The sequence below is a fragment of the Elgaria multicarinata genome, chromosome 2 (genome assembly GCF_023053635.1).
Source record: "Elgaria multicarinata webbii isolate HBS135686 ecotype San Diego chromosome 2, rElgMul1.1.pri, whole genome shotgun sequence".
In the NCBI taxonomy this organism is placed as follows: domain Eukaryota; kingdom Metazoa; phylum Chordata; class Lepidosauria; order Squamata; family Anguidae; genus Elgaria; species Elgaria multicarinata.
In genome coordinates, this window is record NC_086172.1 from 145,077,378 (window position 1) to 145,100,782 (window position 23,405).

Consider the following 23,405-nt stretch of genomic DNA (forward strand, 5'->3'; position numbering starts at 1 on the left):
ATATAATGGGTTGGTCCCAGACTTGCTGTTCCTTGAATGGAAGGGTTCCTTTCATTCACAAAAGTGAATTAGATCCAGCAGAGGGTCTCGCTCAACTTAGTTGACACTCCTACAGGCAGAATGATGGTGGGAGGCAATTTTTAGAAATTTCCTCTCTTACTGGCAGCCCCCAGCACAACGTCCCACACTGTCCTGAAGGTCCTCTGTCCCTCCAGAACAGATTTTTAAGGCGCTGGGGGCTGCAGTAGAGGGGAAATGGGCAAAAGTCACCTCTCCCCTCTTCCCGTTGCAGAAACATTTCCTCTTTTTGAATTGCCTGTGTCTTTTCTTTGGGACTGTAAGCTAATTAAATTAGCTCTGTTAGAAATATGTTTTTGTCTTGGGAAGAGGGACTAGAAACATGCATCCAATCTCAGAAGAGTAGGCAAATGAGGTTTTTAAATATCAGGCAAATATACAGAGGGGATGACGTAATCCAGGCTACAAGACCTAAAACAGGGGAGGGCAACCTGTATTCTCCCAAGGACCACATGTGGCAATGGTCAGAGGCAAAACATGCATGTGCACATATGCATGTGTAGGTGGAATGCCTCTGGCCTCCTTTGTCAGAATTATGGCTCTTTCCCCAACACCCAGTTGATGGCTGATCAGCTGGGCAGCAGAAGGAAATGGGTGTAGCTCCCAAGGTTTCTGCAGGCTGCATAGAATATCCAAAGGCCCACCTGTGACCTAGAATGTACATCTGAGTACCTGCGTGAGATGGATTTCCTCCATAGGGAATGTAACAAACATAACATGCAACCAAATAGGAAGTTTGAGATTGGGGATACTTCCAGATTAATATTTTCTTGTGAAATCATCCTGCCCTGTTCATGGAATTTTATCAGGGGTCCAAATGACATTGTCTTCCACTTTTAAGCCTCCTGTGTTCTCCCACCCGTTCTTCTGTCTTTCTTCTTTTTCCACCTAAAAGCTGCCTCGTGTTCCTTGCAAGAGGAAAAAAGAAGGGATGTAAATAAATAAATAAAAACAAAAGATCCTATCAGCCCTCATTCAGCACACAGATTAAATCCAATTAAGTTCACAGTTCAGGTGAAAGCAGGAGGATTTCTGAGATTTCTTCTCTCCAGATTACTAATATGTTGTTTCCAGCAAAATCTATTGCTGGTTGCTTTGGTTGAAATACAGGGGAGGGGCTGCTAAAGATCACCATCGGACAACGATGTTGCGAGCCCATACACCGTCGTGCAGAGCCTCCATTATGCTCAACAGTGGGGGCTCCAGAAATGTTATATTTTTCCCCATTGTGTAAATGGTGCAAGAGTAAAGGTGCAAATGGACAGCCACCAAGAAGGCCCACAAATGTGCCATAGGTGCCCGATTGGGTCTGGCGGGGGGGTCAGACTCGGAGGAGTGGGACCCAGTCAGGTGTCCGCAATGTCCCACATAAAGTCCCATGCATTGACCTTCTGGTAGCTTGCAGATGAGGTTGCAAATATTCCCAAGAGTCCAGATATATTTCATTCCCGTCCTCTTCAGAACTCAAGTTCATTCAATGATTAGGTATGTTGCTTTAGCGTATTGCTTGGTTGTTGAACTTGTACTCCTCTCTGCCTTTCAGAGACGTTTCTTTTAAGGAGTACAACTGCAAAACAGAGACAGGACTACTGATGGTGCTGCTAGTTTCATATGTACCTTCTTTTGCTGAGACATTAAACTGCAAAGTTTAATTGATCCCACATATGTAATTGCAATTGCCAATTACAAAACTGGAACTTATGATAACTCTGCATTAGTTGATAATGCATATACTTGCTCTGCAACAGAATGAACTAATCTTCTGCAAAGTCTTTCCACAGATGTAATGGCTGATTGGAGAATTCAAGTCCCACTCCTCATTTGTCATCTTGTTCTTTAGGACTTGCTGGAGCACTAGGAATCCAGCAGTAGGAAACACAGTGTGTGTTTTAACATTCCCTGTTAATGGTTAAGCTGCACAGTTACGGTTCTCTAAAGTTTTAAGGGAACAATCCTATGCATGTTTGGACAGTAAAAAGCCCTATAACTCCCAGCATTCCTCAGTCAGCTAGGGAATGCTGGGCGTTGTAGGTCTTTTTTCTGTCTAAATATGCAAAGGATTTCATCCTAAAATATGGAAATTCAAAATTTGGATTTTAAGAGTATATTTTTGAAATCAAAAAGGAGGACAACATGGCTGCCCCCCAAGGGGGCATGACCACCAACATATCCAGCCCCAAGGGGGCGTGCCCACCTGAACATAGCCTTGGTCACATGTCTGATTTTACAGCACACAATAAAGGCAAACCTGTTCAGCATAACATCTTAGTTAAAATCACTGAAATAAAGACCAAGTGAGACATTCAATATATCTGAAATTAACTTCACTCACTCCTACTTTTGTAGCTTTTGCTGTACTTTGAAATTTTTGCCATAATATGTGTGGTACAGTCTCCCCCTCCTTCAAATAACTTTCCTGACTGAAAATCCTTCACTGGATGACCATAGTCTCACCTTTCCTAACATTTAACACACTTTCCCCATCACCTTTCTCATATCCATACTCACAGATTCGGCGTACTGCTACCACTGAACAAATGAAGCAGTTGACAAGTGCAGAAAAATCTAGTACAACAAACTATCAACGTAGCATTCAGAAAGAGTATAAAATACTATTACCCTGAAAATATTAGCCATGGAACAAAATGGACTAAAGGCTTGTTGCAGTCACTTCTCACTAGCACCTTTTAGCTTGTTTCAACTTCTGGTTTATCAATGAGAAACTAATCTAAAACGTGTCATTATATCTCTGGTTCATTAGCCATGTAAACAAGACCATGGTCAGTAGCAATACAAAGAAAGGCCAGAACAGATGCACACTATCACAATGCTAGACAAGGACATTTCCTTCCTTTTATCCAAATATTGCCTGAATTTACACTGCCTCAGTGTGCAGAGAACAGAAATTCCAATCAGGGATCAAAAGAAAACTACCCAGAGAAACCTCAGAACCAAGTCACTTCACATCTGTTCACCTTACTCTAGCAAGTGCAAGCTCCTCCTATCAAGAACAACTATGCACTCACAGAGCCTGGCCTCGTGGATCATGCAACCAGCACATGCTCTACAGAAATATGCTTTCAGAGCCTAGATGATCCAGACACATTCAAACAAGTTAACCCAAGCCACGCTATACATTCATATATTATCTTGCTGGGACAGAACAATTCTGGGACAAGACAAAACTTTGCTATTGACCAGACATAACAGTCATAAACAAGAAAGAAAAACACACCTACCTCATTGACATAGCAATACCTGATAACAAAAATGTTGCGGAAAAGAGAGGAAAACATACACCACTGGCTATGTAAGTTAAAGAACTATGGTAAAAGCAAAAGTTAAAATTATTTCATTAATCTCATCAGTCACCAGCATCACATCATATATACTTTTTACAGAAAACCTTCAGAAAAGGCCTACCAAAATATATCCACATCAACATCTAGAAAGCAGTTATACTTAAAACTTGTTCAATAGTCAGGAAATTTCTGAATCAGTAAAAGACAGCATGACTTGGCAAAGCCTGTCATGTTCATCTAGAAAAACCACCATGAGCAAGAAAAGAGAGATGATGATGATGATGATGATGATGATGATGACAGCAACCCTGTTAAATTTTTAAAAGATTTTTTTAAGAAGGATGAACAGTGATCAGCAATTGTTACAAAATATACATCATTACAATTATATCAAAGCAAATTGAAGAGGAATGTCTATGGGTCAAAATGCATTATTTTAAAAATGAATTACTATCTTCTAGCACTGTCTAGAGACCCACTTTTTCCTTTGCACTATGGAGCAAGTAGGCACAAATATCTCAAGCAAACAAGACAAACCACATGCCACACAGAGGTATGCTTAATTTCAACACTATTGCACCTGCAGTATTTAATGGGAAGTAAAAGTTTTAAATTCCTCTACACTTCCAATGAGGAACTAAATTTCTTTTTCCCTTTCTTTCTGTTCCCCAAAACAGGTGTGCCCCTTATTCACAAATTTTCTAAAGCCAGTGCTTGGGCAACAAAACCAAACTATCTCCCCCAATGAGCCAAACAAAGTTATGTCTACTTATTTGTGTTGCTTTTATGAAATGTCAACGGAGTTGGGTGAAATTAAGTATGCTTTCTGTAATCAAGAAAAAAAATCAGGAATTGATATTTTCATCTGCAGAGAAACCAAGATTAAATTAATCCTATAAAATCTGCTGAACAGAATTACACAACATAGCAGTGAAATGCAAATATCTTCATTTATTAGGCTCATCCATTTCATTTGTACATACAGTATACAACTCAGTAGAGACTAATAATTCTATCTCAGTATACAACACAGAGTTTGTTACATTAATTAAATTACCTACATTATTCAGCTGGGTGCTTGAATTATATCCATGAAAATCAATATACAATGTAGAGTTGCAACACTTTCATGTTTACTGAACCAACCATGCTAGGCAAATCACACAAGATAAGAGGAAGCAGTAATTTGCATTTTTATTGTCTAAATAACTGGTTTTCTTTAAATGCGGAAATGCCTAGATGGTTTCCTCCTAGCAAAAATCACCACTAGCACTGGGAAATCAAGGGTTGAAAACCTAATCAGAAGTTACCAGTCAACCATCCTTTTTTTCGCTATAAAAAAAAAACACTTTGAGCAACGTCCAATTATTCAAGTGAGTCGTCAGCAACATTTGCTTTTGTCGGATTGAGAACATGTACATATACCACTTCCCAGCTTAACCTGTTTTGTGTTTGAATCACCAAGTTAAGCTCTCCGCTGCCATCCAAAGTAAGGATGGTGGTGGCAAATGGTACTGGGTATATTGGAACCTCATCTGCAAGTTACAGGAAGTGGGCAGGGTTTCAGTTAACTAGTTAATGCATGGGAATTTGGGGTGTAACTACCCTTAGGATCTCTATAGCCTACAGTGGCTGAATTCGGACAACACACTAATCAACTGGGCGGGGGGGATAATAGGCACAAAATGGAAGTCAACCATTGATTAGTGTGTCATCTGAACTCAGCCAGTGTGTTTTTCCTATGATTGCTTTTTATTGCTCCTCCCCTTCCTCTTTCCCTCTGACCTCCTCCATTGCCAGAAGCACACGTCTCGCTCCTGCTGGTGTTGTAGAACAGAAAGAAATAGACTGTGCAAACTCTGTTTGGCGCTTATATACTGCAGCTGCATTTTTATGAAGAAATTGTGAGTAAATTCGGGCTATGCTCCGCTTCGCATCGGAGCGCAGAAGCAATAGCGAGGTGGCCTGATTCGCCTCTGACAAAGGCAGAGATGAAGCGGATTGGGGGGGCTGTGGATCGAGGCGAAGAGGATCGAGACCGAGCGGATCCTTCGCCTCAATCCAGAGCTCCCAAAAAATGGTAAGTGGGGGCTTACCTGCCTCTGTCGCGGTCCGGTGGTGGCTTCAACTGAGGCTGAGGTTCAAACCGGAAGACCAGGCCGCAACTGCGACAGACACAGGTAAGGGGGGAGGAGGGAGGGGGCCTTACCTGGCGCCACCGGTGCCACCGCAGTCCATGCGGTGACAGCAGTGGAGCGAGGCAAGGGGACAAGGTCTTACCTGAGTCTGTCACGTTCCAGCAGCAGCTTCACCTGAGGCTCAAACAGGAAGACCAGGCCACGACTGCAGCCTGGTCTTCCTGTTTGAGTCCTCGGCCTCAGGTGAAGCCGCTGCTGGACTGCAACGGACACAGGTAAGGGGGGAGGAGGGAGGGGGCCTTACCTGGCGCCGGCGCCAGTGCCAGGTAAAGGGGCAGGGGGGAAGGGTCTTACCTGAGTATGTCACGTTCCAGAAGTGGCTTCAACTGAGCCAGAGGACTCAAACCTAGGGTGACCAACTGTCAGGATTTCCCCGGATTTGTCCTGGTTTTTGTTCTTTCCATGGTGTCAGGGGGGATTTTCTATAATTTTCAATAATGTCCTGGAATGACACACCTTCCCCTTTAAGGCTGCCATTAGCATGGCAGGAGGGAATGACATGCTTTCTTGAGGCACGTCATTCCCCCACCCCGAGCTCCAACTGAGGTCTTAAAGGGGAAAGTGGGTCATTCGTGGACATTATAGAAAAGGCCCCAATTGGAGTGGGTGGTGGTGGTGCAGAATGAAATCCTTTCCCCTCCTCCACTCCAATCGGGTTCTCTAAGGTGGTGGGGGAATAACGTACTTTCTGCAGGACTCAGAAAGCTGCTTCCCCACACACACACTAGGTGTCCTCTTTTTTGGTTTCCCAAATATGGTCACCCTACTCAAACCAGACGACCAGGCTGCGACTGTCTTCCCCAAAATCACTGTACTTTGATATATCATAATGCTTTCATTCAATAGCTTCTTTCTGTAGTATCTGACCTTGTGAAGATTAGTGACATTTTCCCCATTGGGGAATGCCTTTTACCCCCGTGTAAATCTCTTCTTCTGTCCCTTCATGGCCTCAAAATCCTGCAGTGGATAACTACTTGGCCCAGGGCACCTGATATTTGATGTGAAGTTTTATTATTTTCTTCCCCCACTCGACGCACGCACACATATAACCTGCCCTTGTATTGCTTTATTTTGCTTGACAAGGTGATATAAAGGGTTTATTTTGTTTGATGGTCTAGAAACATCAGCTGGGCCCGAGGGAAATACTATTTGTCAGTATTGCTAATTGAAATGTCAACTCATTAATTGCTTAATATCAATTACACTTTTGCAAGTTAATATATATACCAAATCATATCTAAGTTTGTCTTAAATTATGTCACATTATTTGTCTTGGATTATAGGATTGTGTTGTAATCTTTTTATTACTGAATACCACACGCTTGTATCTTTATAACTGTGAGCTCATATTGATGTTAATTTGTTATCCTGACAAATGGTAAGCGAAAGTAAAAGTGCCATGAACTAAATATTCTTTACTGTGGGAAATATTTGAATTTCAGAGATAAGGAATATTGCTCATGCCATGTACAGTGATCAAAGCTATTTCAGAGGCAAAGAATATGTTAGTAAGTTTAAAACATGGATGTCATTGAAGAAGGCCCAAAATTTGTTATAGATATTAAACATCAGCTATACAACATAGATTAGATTTTATTTTTTAAGCTGATGTACATTAATTATACAGAATAGATTTGTTTTGAAGTTTATGGACCTGTTCAGAAGACATCTTAAACCCTGCTGGTTCGGGCTTTTGGGTAAGCAGCAAGGTTTAAGGTGTCTTGTGCGATGCATTTTGCTAACCACAGGGTTAGCGGCTCTAACCATGCCTTAAAGTGTTGTGTGCGACAGCACGGCTTGTGGTTACTGCTCAGAGAACCAGAGTTTCGCTAACCACAGAGCCTGAAGTGTCATCTGAACAGGCCCATTGTTGGGTTACATAATCAAAGTTCTTTTCTACCAATATATCAGTTTGATTGTAGCCCTATGCAGGTTTTCACAAAGCACATAACCTCTGCATAGGAGCAGGCATGAGCATAGTATGTTCTCCCCACCATTCTTCCCCCCCACACACACACCACCACCACCATTTTCTCTCCACCACTATCACCACCACCATTCTCACCACTTTCCATATGTGGAGGATGACTCCTTGCGACAGATGGATCTCCCTGTACATGTAGGGGGCATTGAGAAGAGAGTGGGGATGGTGGATTGGTGGGGATGGGGAACCAGCTCACTCACACCTGTTCACTCTCTTCGCACGTAGAGGTTACATGTTTTATCAGAGAACATATTAACCAAAATACAGAAATGGCACACATTTGTCAACTACAGTTCTAATTCATATGTCAGGAAGATGAAGGAATTATTGGAGCAATTAGGTTACTTGCATGGCAATGCTCACACCCAAATTTCTCTGAATTTTCCAACAAGGATATTATTACTTGTACTGTTTAAAATACTGTGGCTTAGGGCTTCTCTACATTAAAACCAAAATCCTGCACCCTTACCAAGGCTTCGTCTTTCGTAACCTTTGCGGGATTACAATCAGCATAATACAAGTGCTCCCCCCCACCCCCTTTCCTTTCTGGGCAAGTTCCATTTGTTTCATTTATATGGCCAGGAGTTGGTGCTGCAATATTGTGCTATTCCAGAAGTACACCACCTCTTTGATGGTGATATATATATATATATATATCTTCATTTTCAGTGATTTATAAAATGGCGGAATAAAGCTTAAAAATGATGGAAGAGGCACAGCAGGTTGACAACTTTGTGAAAAGGAACCACAAATGTCTTTGAGTGAACGCATGATAAATGCCTGTGCGTGCCCTTATCGCGACAGAGATAGCCTAGCTATAGTCATCCATGCTCTGATAACCTCTTGTCTGAAATACTGCAATGGGGCTGCCTTTGAAAACGCTCCAGAAACTTCAGCTGGAACAAAATAGGGCAGCATAGTTGTTAACAGGGATTGGCCAATGAGACCATATTATGCCAGTACTTTTCCAGCTTCGCTGGCTGCCAGTCCAAGCCCAGGCCCAATTCAGAGTGCTGGTATTAACATTCAAAGCCCTAAATGGGTTGGGGCCAGGTTATCTGAAATAACACCTGCTGCCTAGTCCGTAAGTTCATCGTTAGGGGTCCTTTTCTGTGAGCCCCTGCCAAAGGAAGGAGCAGGACATTGAAGAGCAGCTCTAAATGGAGCCAGGTGAAGTTCCAGGCTGGATGTGAGCATCAAGGCAGAGCTGGCTCAGGTTTTACTCCAGCAAAAATCTAGAGGTCTCTGACGGTGGCTGCCCAGTCCATGTGGTTAGCCTTCTGGGGTTTTTCAGAAAATGGCTCTGGTCACATTGGGGGGACCGTGGCTCTGTCACACATGCTGAAATGGAGTCCTTAGAGTTTGAGAAGGAGGGAAGAATAATCTCTTTATGCCATGGCGGTGATGGCAGGACAGGACTGATTCCTGGGATTCTCCTGGCAAAGAGTTTTCTGGTGGAGGCGGCTCTTCAATATTTTAATTACTGATTTTCACATACTTTTTTCCTATACACACACACACACACACACACACACACACACACACACACACACAGAGGACTAGCACTAGTTCACTACAGGGGGGAAATGAAATGAAAAAATAATGAAGAAATCCATGATTAAAGCCTGCCCCTCTCCCTAAATGGGAAAAGAAACTAGTATTGGGGCAATTAATAAAGGCTCTTCAAGGGACAACTAAGGTTACTCATCACTAATCCCCCAACTATGATCAATAAAATGGGCAGCACCTCCAAACAAGACACTTTTTATTAAAGGCACAGGAGCCCAGAAAAGCGTCAATGGTGCTTTGCATGTCCAGACTGGGCAGGATGGTTTTTCCATTACATTTTATTCCATCCACAAAAAATGCAATAAATCGGGTATGAAATAAACACAGCGAGTCAATCCAGAAAACATTGGACTCCAAAAATTTGGGTGATGTTGTCTGGATTATCTGTTTAAGGAGAGAGAAGACAACAGATGGCAATTCTAGAATAGGGCTAATACAGAAGTAACATACACAGGTGGGAGACTGAAAGGTTCTCACTAAATACCGTCTGAAGACAGAAAGGCTGGAGGCATGGCGCTGTATCGTGGATGGCCCTCGGCAATGAGCCTAAAGCACCTATTCAGTAACTCACAGCCCAAAAGCTTTTTCTTTGTGTTTGGTTTCTCAGTGTGTGCATTTAAGCATCGCAGTTCTATTTTTCTTACTTTTCGTTTGAGTGCCAGAAGCTGAAAACTCGTTTCCCTTTCAGTCACTACAATATATACAGGAAGGAAGAAAATAGCAGCAGGAAAGTCAATTGAAGTTACGTGAGCATATCTTGGGGCACAATCTGTCCCATTGTATTTCACTGATGTGGTCGAGATTTTTCATTAACGGAGCGTCCTTTCAGGTCTGCGTAAGCATATGGTGTGCTCAGCAGAGGGATCAGGAATGCTACAACAGCAAGCCTTGCCTATTAACACAGAAATTGTCCTTTTAGCTTCTTCTTTCTGTTTTTGTTTTAAAAATTGCTTGCAAGGCAGCAGAAGTCAAACAGTTTGGATAAGTGCCTGCTGTTGCACATACGAATACTTCTGCTCTTTCCACTCCAAGCAAATCCTTCTCCCTGCTCAACCTAGATACTTATATAGATACTTATATAGTGCAGAGATTTTACAGAAACAGTACCATTGAATTCGGACTGCCCAAATGCCTCTCTTTGGATCTTATAGGATCTAAAGACATGCTCAATTAGCCATTTGTGTACCAAAGTCCCACAATAATTTGCATAACCCTCCTTCGCGGCCTGTTACACTCTGGGCCAGGGCGAGAGATGGTGGAACCCTCGGTAGCACGCTGTGACAAATTTGCACGGCACTTTGAAGATAAAGTCGCTCAGATTCATCATGAATTGGACACCACACTTAATGCAGCTCCACTAGTAGAGGTGTTCAGAGCGCCGTCCGGTTCAGTTTTATTGGATGAGTTTCAGTTATTGAGGCCCGGGGATGTGGACAAGGTGCTTGGCCAAGTCCGGTCGACCACCTGTGTGCTTGACCCTTGCCCCTCATGGCTCATTACATCAAATAAGGAGAGGATCGCCGGCTGGGTCCAGGAGGTTGTAAATGCCTCCTTGAGAGAGGGAGTGGTGCCGGCCTCTTTAAAAGAGGCGGTAATTAGACCACTCCCGAAGAAGCCTAATCTGGACCCGGAGGATGTTAACAACTACAGGCCGGTGGCTAATATCCCTTTCCTGGGCAAGGTGCTTGAGCGGGTGGTTGCAGGACAACTCCAGGCACTCTTGAATGAAACGGATTATCTAGATCCATTTCAATCAGGCTTCAGGCCTGGTTTTGGAACGGAAACTGCCTTGGTCGCCCTGTGGGATGACCTCTGTCGGGAGAGAGACAGGGGGAGTGCGACCCTGTTGGTTCTCCTGGACCTCTCAGCGGCCTTCGATACCATCGACCATGGTATCCTTCTGGATAGGTTGTCTGAGCTGGGAGTTGGAGGTACTGCGTTGCGGTGGTTCCGCTCCTACTTGGATGGCCGATTCCAGAAGGTGGTGCTGGGGGATTATTGCTCTGTGCCGTGGCATCTAAGCCATGGGGTTCCACAGGGCTCTATCTTATCCCCTATGCTGTTTAACATATACATGAAGCCGCTGGGGGAGGTTATCCGGAGATGTGGACTGAGGTGTCATCAATATGCGGATGATACCCAGCTCTACCTTTCCTTTTCATCAAACCCAGGTGAGGCAGTGGCTGTTCTGAACCAGTGCCTGGGCACGGTAATGGACTGGATGAGGGCTAATAAACTGAAACTCAATCCAGACAAGACGGAGGTACTGTTAGCGGGTGGTTCTTCTGTCCGGCGAGGTAATGTTTGCCCTGTCCTGGACGGGGTTGCACTCCCCCTAAAGGATCGGGTCCGTAGTTTGGGGGTGCTCTTCGATCAAGAACTGTCACTTGAGGCACAGGTGAACTCAGTGGCAAAGAGCACCTTTTATCAGCTCAGGCTGATATACCAGCTGCGCCCTTATCTGGACAGAGATAGCTTAGCTACAGTTATCCATGCTCTGATAACCTCTCGTTTGGATTACTGCAATGCGTTATACGTGGGGCTGCCTTTGAAAACGGTCCGGAAACTTCAACTGGTGCAAAACAGGGCAGCAAGGTTATTAACAGGGACTGGCCGGCGAGATCACATTACGCCAGTCCTTTTACAACTTCATTGGCTGCCAGTCCAGGTCCGGGCCCAATTCAAAGTGCTGGTATTGACATTTAAAGCCCTAAACGGTTTGGGGCCAGGTTATCTGAAGGAACGCCTCCTCCCATATGTACCTACCCGGACCTTAAGATCATCTACAGGGGGCCTTCTCCATGAGCCCCTGCCAAAGGAAGTGAGGCAGGTGGCTACTAGGAGGAGGGCTTTCTCCGCTGTGGCACCCCAGTTGTGGAACGAGCTCCCCAGAGAGGTCCGCTTGGCGCCTACACTGTACTGTTTTCGTCGCCAGCTGAAGACCTTTTTATTCACTCAGTATTTTAACACTTAATTTTAACTTAAATTTAAATTTTACTGTTTTAACTCTGTATTTTAATCCTATATCAACTTTGCTGTGTGGTTTTATCCTGGTTGCGCTTTTTATACTGTATTTCGTAATTGTGTTTTAAACTGTTGGGTGTTTTACTGTGGTTTTAATTTTTGTGAACCGCCCAGAGAGCTTTGGCTATTGGGCGGTATAAAAATGTAATAAATAAATAAAAATGTAATAAATAAATAAATAAGCCTGCCCTCACTTCACATGCCTGCCCCCTATTTACACTCATTGGATTGGATCCAGATTTACACTGGAACTGTGCTAGTAGAAGTGAACTTCTTTGCCTCTCCCCTTCTCTCGCATCTGTCTGGGCTGTCATTTGGAGCGACGGATCCAGGAGCACCCTCACGCTGCGAACGCAGTCTTTCAGCGGGAGGGTAACCCCATCCAGAACTGGCTGACACACCTCCAAACCCAGGAGTATTTTTTTGTAAAATGCTTAAAGATGTTTTTTTAAAAATATGGTAAGCAGTATATGTCTATTAAATAAATAAATAAATAATAAAACAGTAAAATCGAAGCAATAAGTAAATTCATGCAAGAATAAATCAGGAGATCAATAGCAGCATAAAGCCAATATAATAAAAGGGTTAAAGAAAATTAAAGGATCTTCATCAAGCATGGAAAAGATTTCAGAGTGGTTGCCAAGCAAGAATCCATGAGGAAAATATTCCAAAGGTGCAGTGCCACAACCTCTTCTCACTGGCAAGGGCACCCCGATGGCCTTAAGTTTAGCGTATGGGCAGGTTCATGTGGGAATAGGCAATTCTTATGTTTAGGAATGCATAGGTCCCATCCACTTTGGGCTTTAAAAGAAAAACACATTAAATTGTACTTGGAAAAAGATGAGGAGTTAGTGCAGCTGTTTAAGGACCAGCAAGATATATTCCCAATGACTGATTACAGTCTGAACAGACTAGCAGCAGTTTCTGAGCAGTCTTCAAGTGCAGACCCACATATAATGCATTACAGTAGTAGTGTAATATGGAAGTCACCAAAGCATTGACTATCATGTCTCTCTCTATCCAGGACACATCAGCCTCAGATGAGGAAAGGTTTTCTATGCAATGGAGGCCACTTGGGCTGCTACATAAATTTGAAAAGGAAAAGAAATAATGATTAATAATAATGATGATGATGATGATGATGATGATGATGATAACAACAACAACAACTCACCTTTCTGTTTGGATCAAGGTGGGGAACAACAATAAGTATAAATACATAAAATGGATTAAAAACATAGTACACATTGTCAAAACATCCTAAAATTCCACTGGATATGATTAGGAACATAACAAGAATCAGAGAAAAAGCCCCCACACCAGAACACCATCATCCCAACCAACTGGATTTGCTTTAATATTTCGACAAACAGAGTAGTTCTCTTCACACATTATTGCGTATTCCCCACACTGTCATATCCCCTGGTTCTGAAGGTATGCATTACTCCACAGAGGCCTCAGATTCAGATCAGTCATAAGTCACCCCACCCCACCCCAGGAGAGCCCCGGGTACCTTGTTCTGTTCTGTCCTAGACTGAAGCCATAGCTCTCCCTTCATCTGACAGTTACACAGGAGCATGAGACTAGAGAAACAGGCAGTGGTGCTTTAAGAACTGCAGTCAATAACCAAGCATGGAACCACTGACAGATCTTTCTTAAGGCCTCAGTTGACTGCAGTCCTTTGCTGAAACAACAGCTACTTGTAGGAGAATACTCCAGCCAGCAATTCCTGCAGTGTGCTGTCCAAGGTCCTGATGGACTCCTGCCTTGCCTGAAAAGACCCAGAACAGATAGCGAGCACTATGTTACAGCACACTTCCCCAGGGCTTCGCATCTAGTCAGGACACACACATTGAATGGAGCAGCAGGACCGTGGCACTGGCCCCACTTCAATATCACACAGCTTCCCTTAGTCGTGCCTCCAACATCCACACATTGAGGATGGACATCTGAGCCATGGAAGATTATGCACATTCATCTCCACATGCACAGGCTTCAATGGAAACAGGAACGCTACAGAATAGGATTCTGGCTCCCATGGAAATATATGTGCATGGAGATCTATGTTCATAGGCTTCCCCAGTCAGATGTCCACACTAAATTTGTAGGCATTGGGGGTAGCGGTTGGGAATCTGCAAAACAGTGGGGTGCTGCCAGAGGCAAGGCCTCACTGCCACTTTACATGCGTCAACCTCCCTCATGCTAGTAACCCATGAAAGGTTCTGGTGGTTTGCCCCACTTATACACTCTGTTTGGGAAGTTCTTTTTGCTGTTTGCTTGGAAACTATGGGCTGTACTCAGACGAAGCTAGTCACACTTCAGCTCCATTGAAATCAATTGGGCTTAAATCAGTCATGACTAATTTCTCCTATTAATTTGGTCCCAATGGGATTAAAGTGTGACTAATGTAAAGCACCATCCTAGATATGTCTACTCGGAAATAAGTTCCACTGAGTGCAGTGAGGCTTACTTCCAGGGAAATGGGTATAGGATTGCAGCCTAAATCTGCTTCAACTTTGTAACTGGCGAAAAACATGGATGCCATACATCCAGAGAAAATCAGTCTCCAAAGTTCTTCACTACCTCCTGCAGGCTGACAGACACAATTTAAATTTGTTTATTTATTTAATTAATTAATTAATTACATTTATATACCACCCCACAGCCGAAGCTCTCCGTGCGGTTCACAAAAGCTAAAAACAGTAAACATTATGTTAATAGATTTCATTTAAAAATGTATTGGGTTTTGTTCGTTTAGTTTGTAAGCCACCCAGAGCACTGACAATAAATAAATTTAAAAACTTAAATGGCCTGAACCTTCTATACTTTAGCAAAAGCATCTTTTTTGTGTCCTATTCCTAATGTTAATTGTCCTCTCCATTTACCAAGTCTACATATTGATTGATTGTATTTGGTTTTGTTAGTTACCCTCTCTGAATGCTTGAACGGTGAAGGCTGAAAAACATACCAATTAAAACATAATCTGTCTATGTCTGTAATTTAGTCACAAAGCCTTATACAAATTAAATACACAATTGTTAAAAATCTTTACCCTCAATTGAGGGCATTAATAACACAGGACTAGACATACTTAATAGCACTGATACAGAAATTTTCCATTATTCAGAATTTGCTGTCAAAACCTCTTACATATAGAATTATTGTTGGCAGATGAAATACAGCACAAAGACAAAATTATGTCGTTTCCCCCTTCTAACAACAAACACCGGATTTATTATCATTGGTAGAAGAAACCATTGTCAATACCTTATCTTTTATACCAGTTAGGATAATACATAGCAATGTGGGTGGAGGACCTTCTTCCTTCCACTAGCCCACCATTTAAGTGAGACCAAGGGCATGTCTACACCAGCCATTAAATCCAGGCCGGTCTCATGTGGGTCCATATGACATCCATATGATGCACAGGGAAACCTGGGGGCAAGCAGGAACTGCCATGGACTTTCCTCGGGTTTTAACCTATAAAGCCCTACATGGCTTGGGACCACAATACCTGATGGAACGCCTCTCCCGACATGAACCTACCCGTACACTGCGCTCAACATCTAAGGTCCTCCTCCGAGTGCCTACTCCGAGGGAAGCTTGGAGGATGGCAACAAGGGAGAGGGCCTTCTCAGTGGTTGCCTCCCAACTGTGGAATGATCTTCCCGATGAGGCTCGCCTGGCGCCAACATTGTTATCTTTTCGGCGCCAGGTCAAGACTTTTCTCTTCTCCCAGGCATTTTAACAGCATTTAACAACGTTAAGTTTGTTTTTAATGGACCCCAGAATTGTTGTTTTTAAATGTATACTGTTGTTTTTATGTTTTTGATGGTTTTAAATTTTGTATATTTTAATGTTTACTGTTTTAAACTTTTGTAAACCACCCAGAGAGCTTCGGCTATGGGGTGGTATATAAATGCAATAAATAAATAAATATCAGGAACCGTGGAAAACCCAATGTTTCCCGTGGTCCTGGGAGCATCTCGTGGACCACAGGCGGTGTGGCCACCGTTCCCACCTCTTCCTTTCCTCCCCATGAGTAGCAGGGCTCTGAAAATGGACACGAAGCTGTACAGCAATGCTCCATGCCTGTGGGGGGGTGGGAGTGGGTTCAGTTTTATTTTTAAAAAAACTTACTGTTGCAGTGGAGCGCAATTGCGTTGAAGGAATGGCGGCCGCGAAGTCCCTCTTTCCTTCCAGGACGTCTCACAACCTCCAAGATGCTGGGGGAGGATCACAGAAGCAGGTAAGTCCATGATCCTCCCCCCTCCCTCCCTCTACACCCTTAGGTGTAGACAAGCCCCAAGTTTGCAGATGAAACAGGATGAAGTGGAATGAGAATCCTAAGGTTGTAGAATGGTTTGGACCTTTTTAAACTGCAGATTGGCAGCCAGTTTGGGGTGAGGGAGGCCATAGCTTTGGCTAATGGGTGGTATAAAAATGCAATAAATAAATACATAAATAAATAAATACAATTTCTGAATTTTCCTCTGCATTAAAAAAATAATAATGTGCAAATAGAAAACTAGCCTGGCAATGTGAGAAGACTAGCCTAGAACCTTTCTCCTTGGCATGCTAGGGTGGGTAGGTTTCAAACAACAACAGAATTTTCTATGTAGTGGAGGGTTCACTTTTCCATTTGTTCTGAAACAACTGGGCACACCCTAATTATCAGGCCACATGGGCAAGGAGAAAGAGTGACTCCTCATTCTTGACAGTTTAGTTCCCCTCTCTCTTTAGTAATATGAGTTTAAGTTAGCCAGTAAGCTGAGAAGATTGTAAATCTCTAGAGTCTGACTCAAATGAGACTTGCAAGACCCTGGTAAGACTTCAAACAAAGCATCCACACAACCGTTCCAACCCAGCAAGAGAATTCTGCAGGCTCAGCCATTCACCTGAGCCCTGATGGATGCATATTATGGTACAAAAACATCAAGTACTTCTAAAACATCACACATCTACTATCAGGGAAACAGGATAATATAAATCTCGTTTTTTGAAAGTTTGATAGCTGTTGTAAAGAAGGCGCTTCATTTCTACTAAAGCCTAGCAGGACCACCACATGCAAGCTAGAACATGCCACAGCCATGTTGAATGGATCACATGGAGGGCTGAGAGCTCCATCACACCGGGGGGAAACACGCTCCCTACTGTCACTTCTCTGCCCGTGTTTTCGTTCCTCAGTTACTTCCTCTATCAAAAGAGGAACAGAATAAGCACAAGGCCCATTGAGTCCGCTGTTCTAATGGTGCTGCTTCTCCTGCACACAGCAGGAGAGAGCAGCAATTCCACGTTTAAAAATACATCGGACTTAACGAGGGGTTTTTTTTTGTCGTGAAATGAAGGCCAGAAGGAGTGGAAGGCGCTCGGGAGGCAGACAACATCAGGCAGACGACGTCATGTGAGGGACCAGAGAAAACTCTGTGAGTGCCCAGTAACGAGCGTGCAATAAAACGCTTGTCAGATGGAGCTCCTAGTAAACAACTCAAGTGGCCATGGAGATAAGAACTGGGAGCTTATTCTTACCACCATTTCAAGTTAACTTTCAATTGGTGGCTATGAGAAAGAAAGAAAGAAAGAAAGAAAGAAAAAGAGAGAGAGAGAGAGAGAGAGAGAGAGAAAGAAAGAACCCTGTATGCACAAAATCAGCTATCATCATGCATTAAGGAGCATTTATTTCCTGAAAGCTCAACCTCAACCCTGTGAAATTTAGCAGTGTTTCAATTGCAAATATAGAGGTGGTTTTCTCCCCAGTGTTGCCAGCAAATGGCTATGGAGCCTCGAAATGGACATTTGTAGCTTGAAAACAAGCTAAATTTGTTCCTTTTAAGCCCCAGTAATGGTTTGCTGCGAAAATTCAGAAACATACCATCTATTTGGCGGGTTGACAGTGGCACAGCAGCAGCAGGAATGCAGCCTGCACGGGGGCAGAGAAGGGATGGAAAGCCGCCCCCGAATTCCCCAAAGGTGCCCACCACGACTATACAATAAGATAACCTGTCTCCCTCAATCCATAATTAGCTCCATGTGGAATGGCAGTGCTGGATTTTGTCATTTGAAATCTGAAAACAAAATGGATATTTGAAGTTTAGATTGCAAATTTCTTTTATATCTAACACAGTTGTTGTTCTTAGATAAAGTTCCTAAGCACAGAACTCTACTTCCCTATCCCATGTTTTGTCCAATTCTTGTTTGGGGAACAGAGTGGACCCTCTGTTGCCATGCTGAGCTAATTGCAAGTAGTGAAGTATATATTGCTGTACTGCACATTCTTGCATCATGCCAATTAGTTTTGTTGGGGGGGGGTTGTATTATATTTTCCAGTTCCCTTTGATATGGGTGGGGGGGGAACTGCAGGGGAAAAGAGTAATCCACTGGCAATGTCCACTCCGTTGGTGGAAGGGCACCGTCGGATGCATCCCAATATCCTCTTCCAGTTCAAGTGGCCCATCTTAAAGTTAGAACAACTACACAAAGACTAAAGAATGACATGGGATATACACAATACTCCATTTGTACATTGCTGATAACGCCGTTGTTACAAGGTGCTATGCGACAAAGGTAAACGTATTCTCATACAGCTATTTGAATAAATAGCTATTGAATAAAATTACTATTTGACCTTAAATTGGTGCACAAATGGCTTATCCATGTCCAGCACCCCTTTCTTCAATAAGGGAAGTTGAGATACGAGTGAACAAACAGACGACATAGCAGAGGGGGAGAGAAAACAACCTAAGCAGAAAGAAGGAGGAGGGCTTTCTTAATTCATCTGGGAGAAAGGAAAAGTGATTGATGGCCCTGCCTTCAACTCTCTGGTTATGAGCACACTTCCTTGCCATGATCTGTGCCTATATTAGGTGAGTATGTCAGAATGAATAATAAATCCAGCTGATGCGGTAAGCAGTTACTTTAGTTAACAGCATTAACAGTATTGAAGCACAGACGTAATATATTAATGTTCTGGGAGAAGGGGAGGTAGGGGAAGGGGTATTATAGAATATTAAAGCATCAAAAGCAAATTCATAGCTCAGCTCTTTATTATTAAAAGCACATGCAGTGAACAGGGATAGTTAGTTAGTTTTAGTTAGTTATTTATCATTATTTAAATTCATTAATTGATAAGTTATTTGATTGACTGATCCACCACTTTTCTTAAACTCATGATAGCTATGTAAAACATTTGAAATATCAAAGCACAAAAGTACGTATAAAATATATAAAACTAACAGCAGAATCCTATGCATGTTTACTTGGAAGTAAGTCTCACTGTATTTTATTAGGCACATTCCCTGGGGCATAGGGTTACAGCCTAACCCATTCTCATACTTGACTCCAACCATGCATGGCCTAGCTAGATTTTTAAAAAGATTTTACACGCCATCCACAAGATGCTCAAGCTCAGACATGGGTGAACATCATGGGTTGATCATCAGGAGGTCGGAGTACCAAATCTGGGGAACAGCTAACTTCATCATATCATGCTTGAAAGATAACAATGTGTCAATTCATGGACATTCAGGACCAAATTAAACTTCCCTATGCGTGATTGTCTTCCCTACTCTCATGCAAATATGCATGGCCCCAATTCAGATTGGGAACATCATCATCATCATCATCATCATCTGTTTATTTGCTACCCACCTCTCCCTCTGGATCGAGGCAGGGTACAACACAAATACAAATGCTTCAGGAGAGGAGGTTTTAAGTACCCCTGCCTCATTTTCGTCCTGAAATTCCACCCCTCCTCCCTGGTCAACAAAAGATAAAATACTCCATTTATTCTTTCTTCTTTTTAAGTTTTTAGTTTCAAAAACAAAACCAACTTAAACAAACACGATACAAGAAAAAGAAAAGAGAAGAAAAAAACATATACAAAGTTAAAAAAAACACATAACACTTTAAACATAAAATTGACTTCCGATTTTCTTCACAGCCCAAATATATATACCTATTTTTGTAATCTACCATTACAAAAATCCCAATTCCCTTCTTTCTTTCATCTTAATTTTTTCTTCTCAATCATTGAATCCAGATTAATAACTCGTTTTTTTCTTGTTCTTGCAAAAATGGTCTATAATACTCCATTTCTTCCAATGAAGACTTTCCCCTTTTTTAACCACTGCAAAGAAGGGAAGGAGGAAACATAAATGCTCCTCTTCTGCAGCACCATGATCCTGATCCGAACTGGGGTTGTGCGCACTTGCAGGAGGGTAGGGGGGACAATCACATATGGCTCAGCTATGCGTGATTAAAGGAACGTTTAGCTTATACTAGTTACTGAGCCCCCCCAAAAAAATCTCCCACTTTTTTATATATATTTTCATTCAATTTCAAAAAGAAATTCAAAGGAGAAGAAAATGTTGGAGAAATTCTCATGTGTGGGTTCGAGGTGGCCAAGGAATGGGCATAACTGACTTGTCTTTCATTGTACATTCATCTCTCAAGCAGCCTGTAGCTTCCTCAGCTTGCTGCACTACAATTAATCTTATATGGTGGCTGCCTTCCCTCTCTTCCCCCAAAATGCCCTGGAAAGATGTTAAGTATGGGACATCGACATCATCATCAACATCATCTATTACATTTCTATACTGCCCCATAGCCAAAGCTCTCTGGATGGTTTACATTGTAGAGGATCCTCCCAGAGTGCAGGACACGGAATAACGGGCTCAAGTTAAAGGAAGCCAGATTCCAGCTGGACATCAGGAAAAACTTCCTGACTGTTAGAGCAGTACGACAATGGAATCAGTTACCTAGGGAGGTTGTGGGCTCTCCCACACTAGAGGCATTCAAGAGGCAGCTGGACAACCATCTGTCAGGGATGCTTTAGGGTGGATTCCTGCATGGAGCAGGGGGTTGGACTTGATGGCATTGTAGGCCCCTTCCAACTCTGCTATTCTATGATTCTATGTTAAATGGCGCCAAGCTATCAATACACCTGCTGCTGTTGCCCCTTGCAGTAGTAACACAACCTCCCCCCTCACTCGCCCCCCCCAAAAAAAATATTAAGAGAGGTGTAGTATGCTCTGCTACGACCCCTGCCAATGGTGAACCCTACCTATGAGAAAGGGACAGATAATTTTTTCCGCCCCCTGGAGGAATTTGGTGCAATTATCCTCCGAGTTTTTCTGCCCACAAATAGGATGGAGAATTTTGAGAGTCCATTTGTGCACATCTCTAGTTTAGCCCTCTGTTCTCTGGGTAGGATTAGCTGGTTTTTCAGTTCCATTCCATTTTTTTCAGTCCTAAGAACCCTTCTTTCAGAATTCAGTGAGGTTTGTTATGGGTTCTTTTCTGAATACAACTGGAAGAATCACAGAAACTAGCAATAATACATGCAGCTTCACTTCCTTTGAAACGTTGCACCGGTGGGAATTGCTGGAGGCCCAGAAGATAAATATACTATGTCAAGGGATGCTGTATACTAAATTTATCACCACTCCTTTGTTTACCAGAACTATTTTTCTTTGCTAATTGCACCAAATGAGTAATAAATACTGGGTTGGATCCAGCTTCTTTTTCGCCATCAGGAGCATTCCCTAAGTGGAGTTCCCTTCAGAACGCTCCCACTTGTGGAAAGCGGAAAAGGTGATCTTCACAAATTTCCCTCTCAAGCTCCAGCACCACCTCCCCCACTGTTCTGGAGGGTCCCCCCAACCCCCTGGATTACATTTTGGGGGCAAAGTACACAGGGGACCACTGGGGGGAGGGTCAACAATGATTGCCTCCATTCCACCAGCTATGTTCTTTCACTACTTCCCCATCTCAAAGCAGTCGTCAAAATTGCTGAAAGTTTTACTAAGTGAAGGGGTGTATCTGATCTCTCCCCAACAGTAGGGAGCTATTACATGCATGTCCTGCTTATAAATGCATGCTTGCAGCACTGACATGGACTAAGCCAGCCATCTGTACTCAAAAAGAATAGGTGCTAAGTCTTTCACTGAACTGCCACTAATTTGGCTCATTATTAATATGGATCAGATCAAAACCAATAATCAGTCTTGGAAAGAGTTAACATGCTGAAGTTTGTTCTCAAGCACAGCAAGTCTGGCTATTCAACATCCTTTTGTTTCTGTGAAGTTGGAATCGGTGTGTGCAACAGTAGAACTACATTCCTTACTCTCTGTGTATGTTCAGGAATGGGGTCGAGAAGCATCCTCTTAACTGGGCATGTTAAAATGTTATTATGTTTTTAAGGTTTTTACTGGCCCTGTTCACACAGCATGCTAAACCATGATGATTAAGTGTTTTGAGCAAAACATTATGGCTTAGCATGTGGTGCAAACCATGACTGTCATGTGAACCATTCCTAACCATGGTGGCTACATAACCATGGTTTAAACATGCTCACTAACCACTTGCTGCAAAAGGCTTAACAGCCTAACCATGGCTTAGCGTGTTGTCTGAACAGGCCCACTAGGTTTCTATTTTATTATGGTTTTTATTTTCTAAACTTCTTATAAACCTTCTTGGCTTTAGAAAGGTGGCATAGAAATACATCATCATCATTAGTAGTAGTATCTCTCTTCTCTCGCTTGTGGCAGTTTTTCTAGATGAACATGACGGGCTTTGTCAAGGCATGCTGTCTTTTAATGATTCAGAAATTTCTTGACTATTGAACATATTTTAAGTATGATTGCTTTATGGATGTTGATTTGGATGTATTTTGGTAGGCCTAGTTTCTGAAGGATGATGATGATGATGATGATGATGATGATGATGATGATGATGATGATTTCCATCCAGACTGCTGGTCTTCTAGCAGGTCTCTTTTCCCTTGCACAGCACAGCTGTGCCCCAGCAGTTCTTCTATATCTCTAGAGAGGCTGTTCCATCTGGCCTTCTTGAACAGCATCCCAGGGGTCAATGGCTTCTCCATATATCACCCATTGGATCCCATTGTACGGCACAGTGAATAAATAGGATGGGGCCATCAGTTAAAGTTAGTAGGTCAGTGCATAATTTTTAAAGGTGTTTTGCTCTGAAGTCATTGCTTTTCTCCAAAAGATTTTCCCCCAGTCTGATAATACAGCAGAGTTTTAATACTATGTCATAAATTACTAGAAGTGCCGGTCTATACATGATGATTGCTGTTGTCACTTAATACTATAGCAACATGAATAGTATTTCTGGGTAATCTTTTGCGTGTTGATTGCTGCTGAAATGTCAAGGTTAAATGCCAGGTGTAGAAAAGTTTATGGAATGTGGGACAGGCAGGTGGGGCGAGGGGGGAGAGAGAGCAGACAG

The 23,405-nt window shown here is 42.7% G+C and overlaps 1 protein-coding gene across 1 annotated transcript in view; it reads right to left on the reverse strand.

The window, feature by feature from the left end:
• The window catches only part of CLEC14A (C-type lectin domain containing 14A), a 96,303-nt gene that overhangs the window by 59,935 nt on the left and 12,963 nt on the right, over positions 1 to 23,405 (reverse strand). The window lies entirely within an intron of this gene.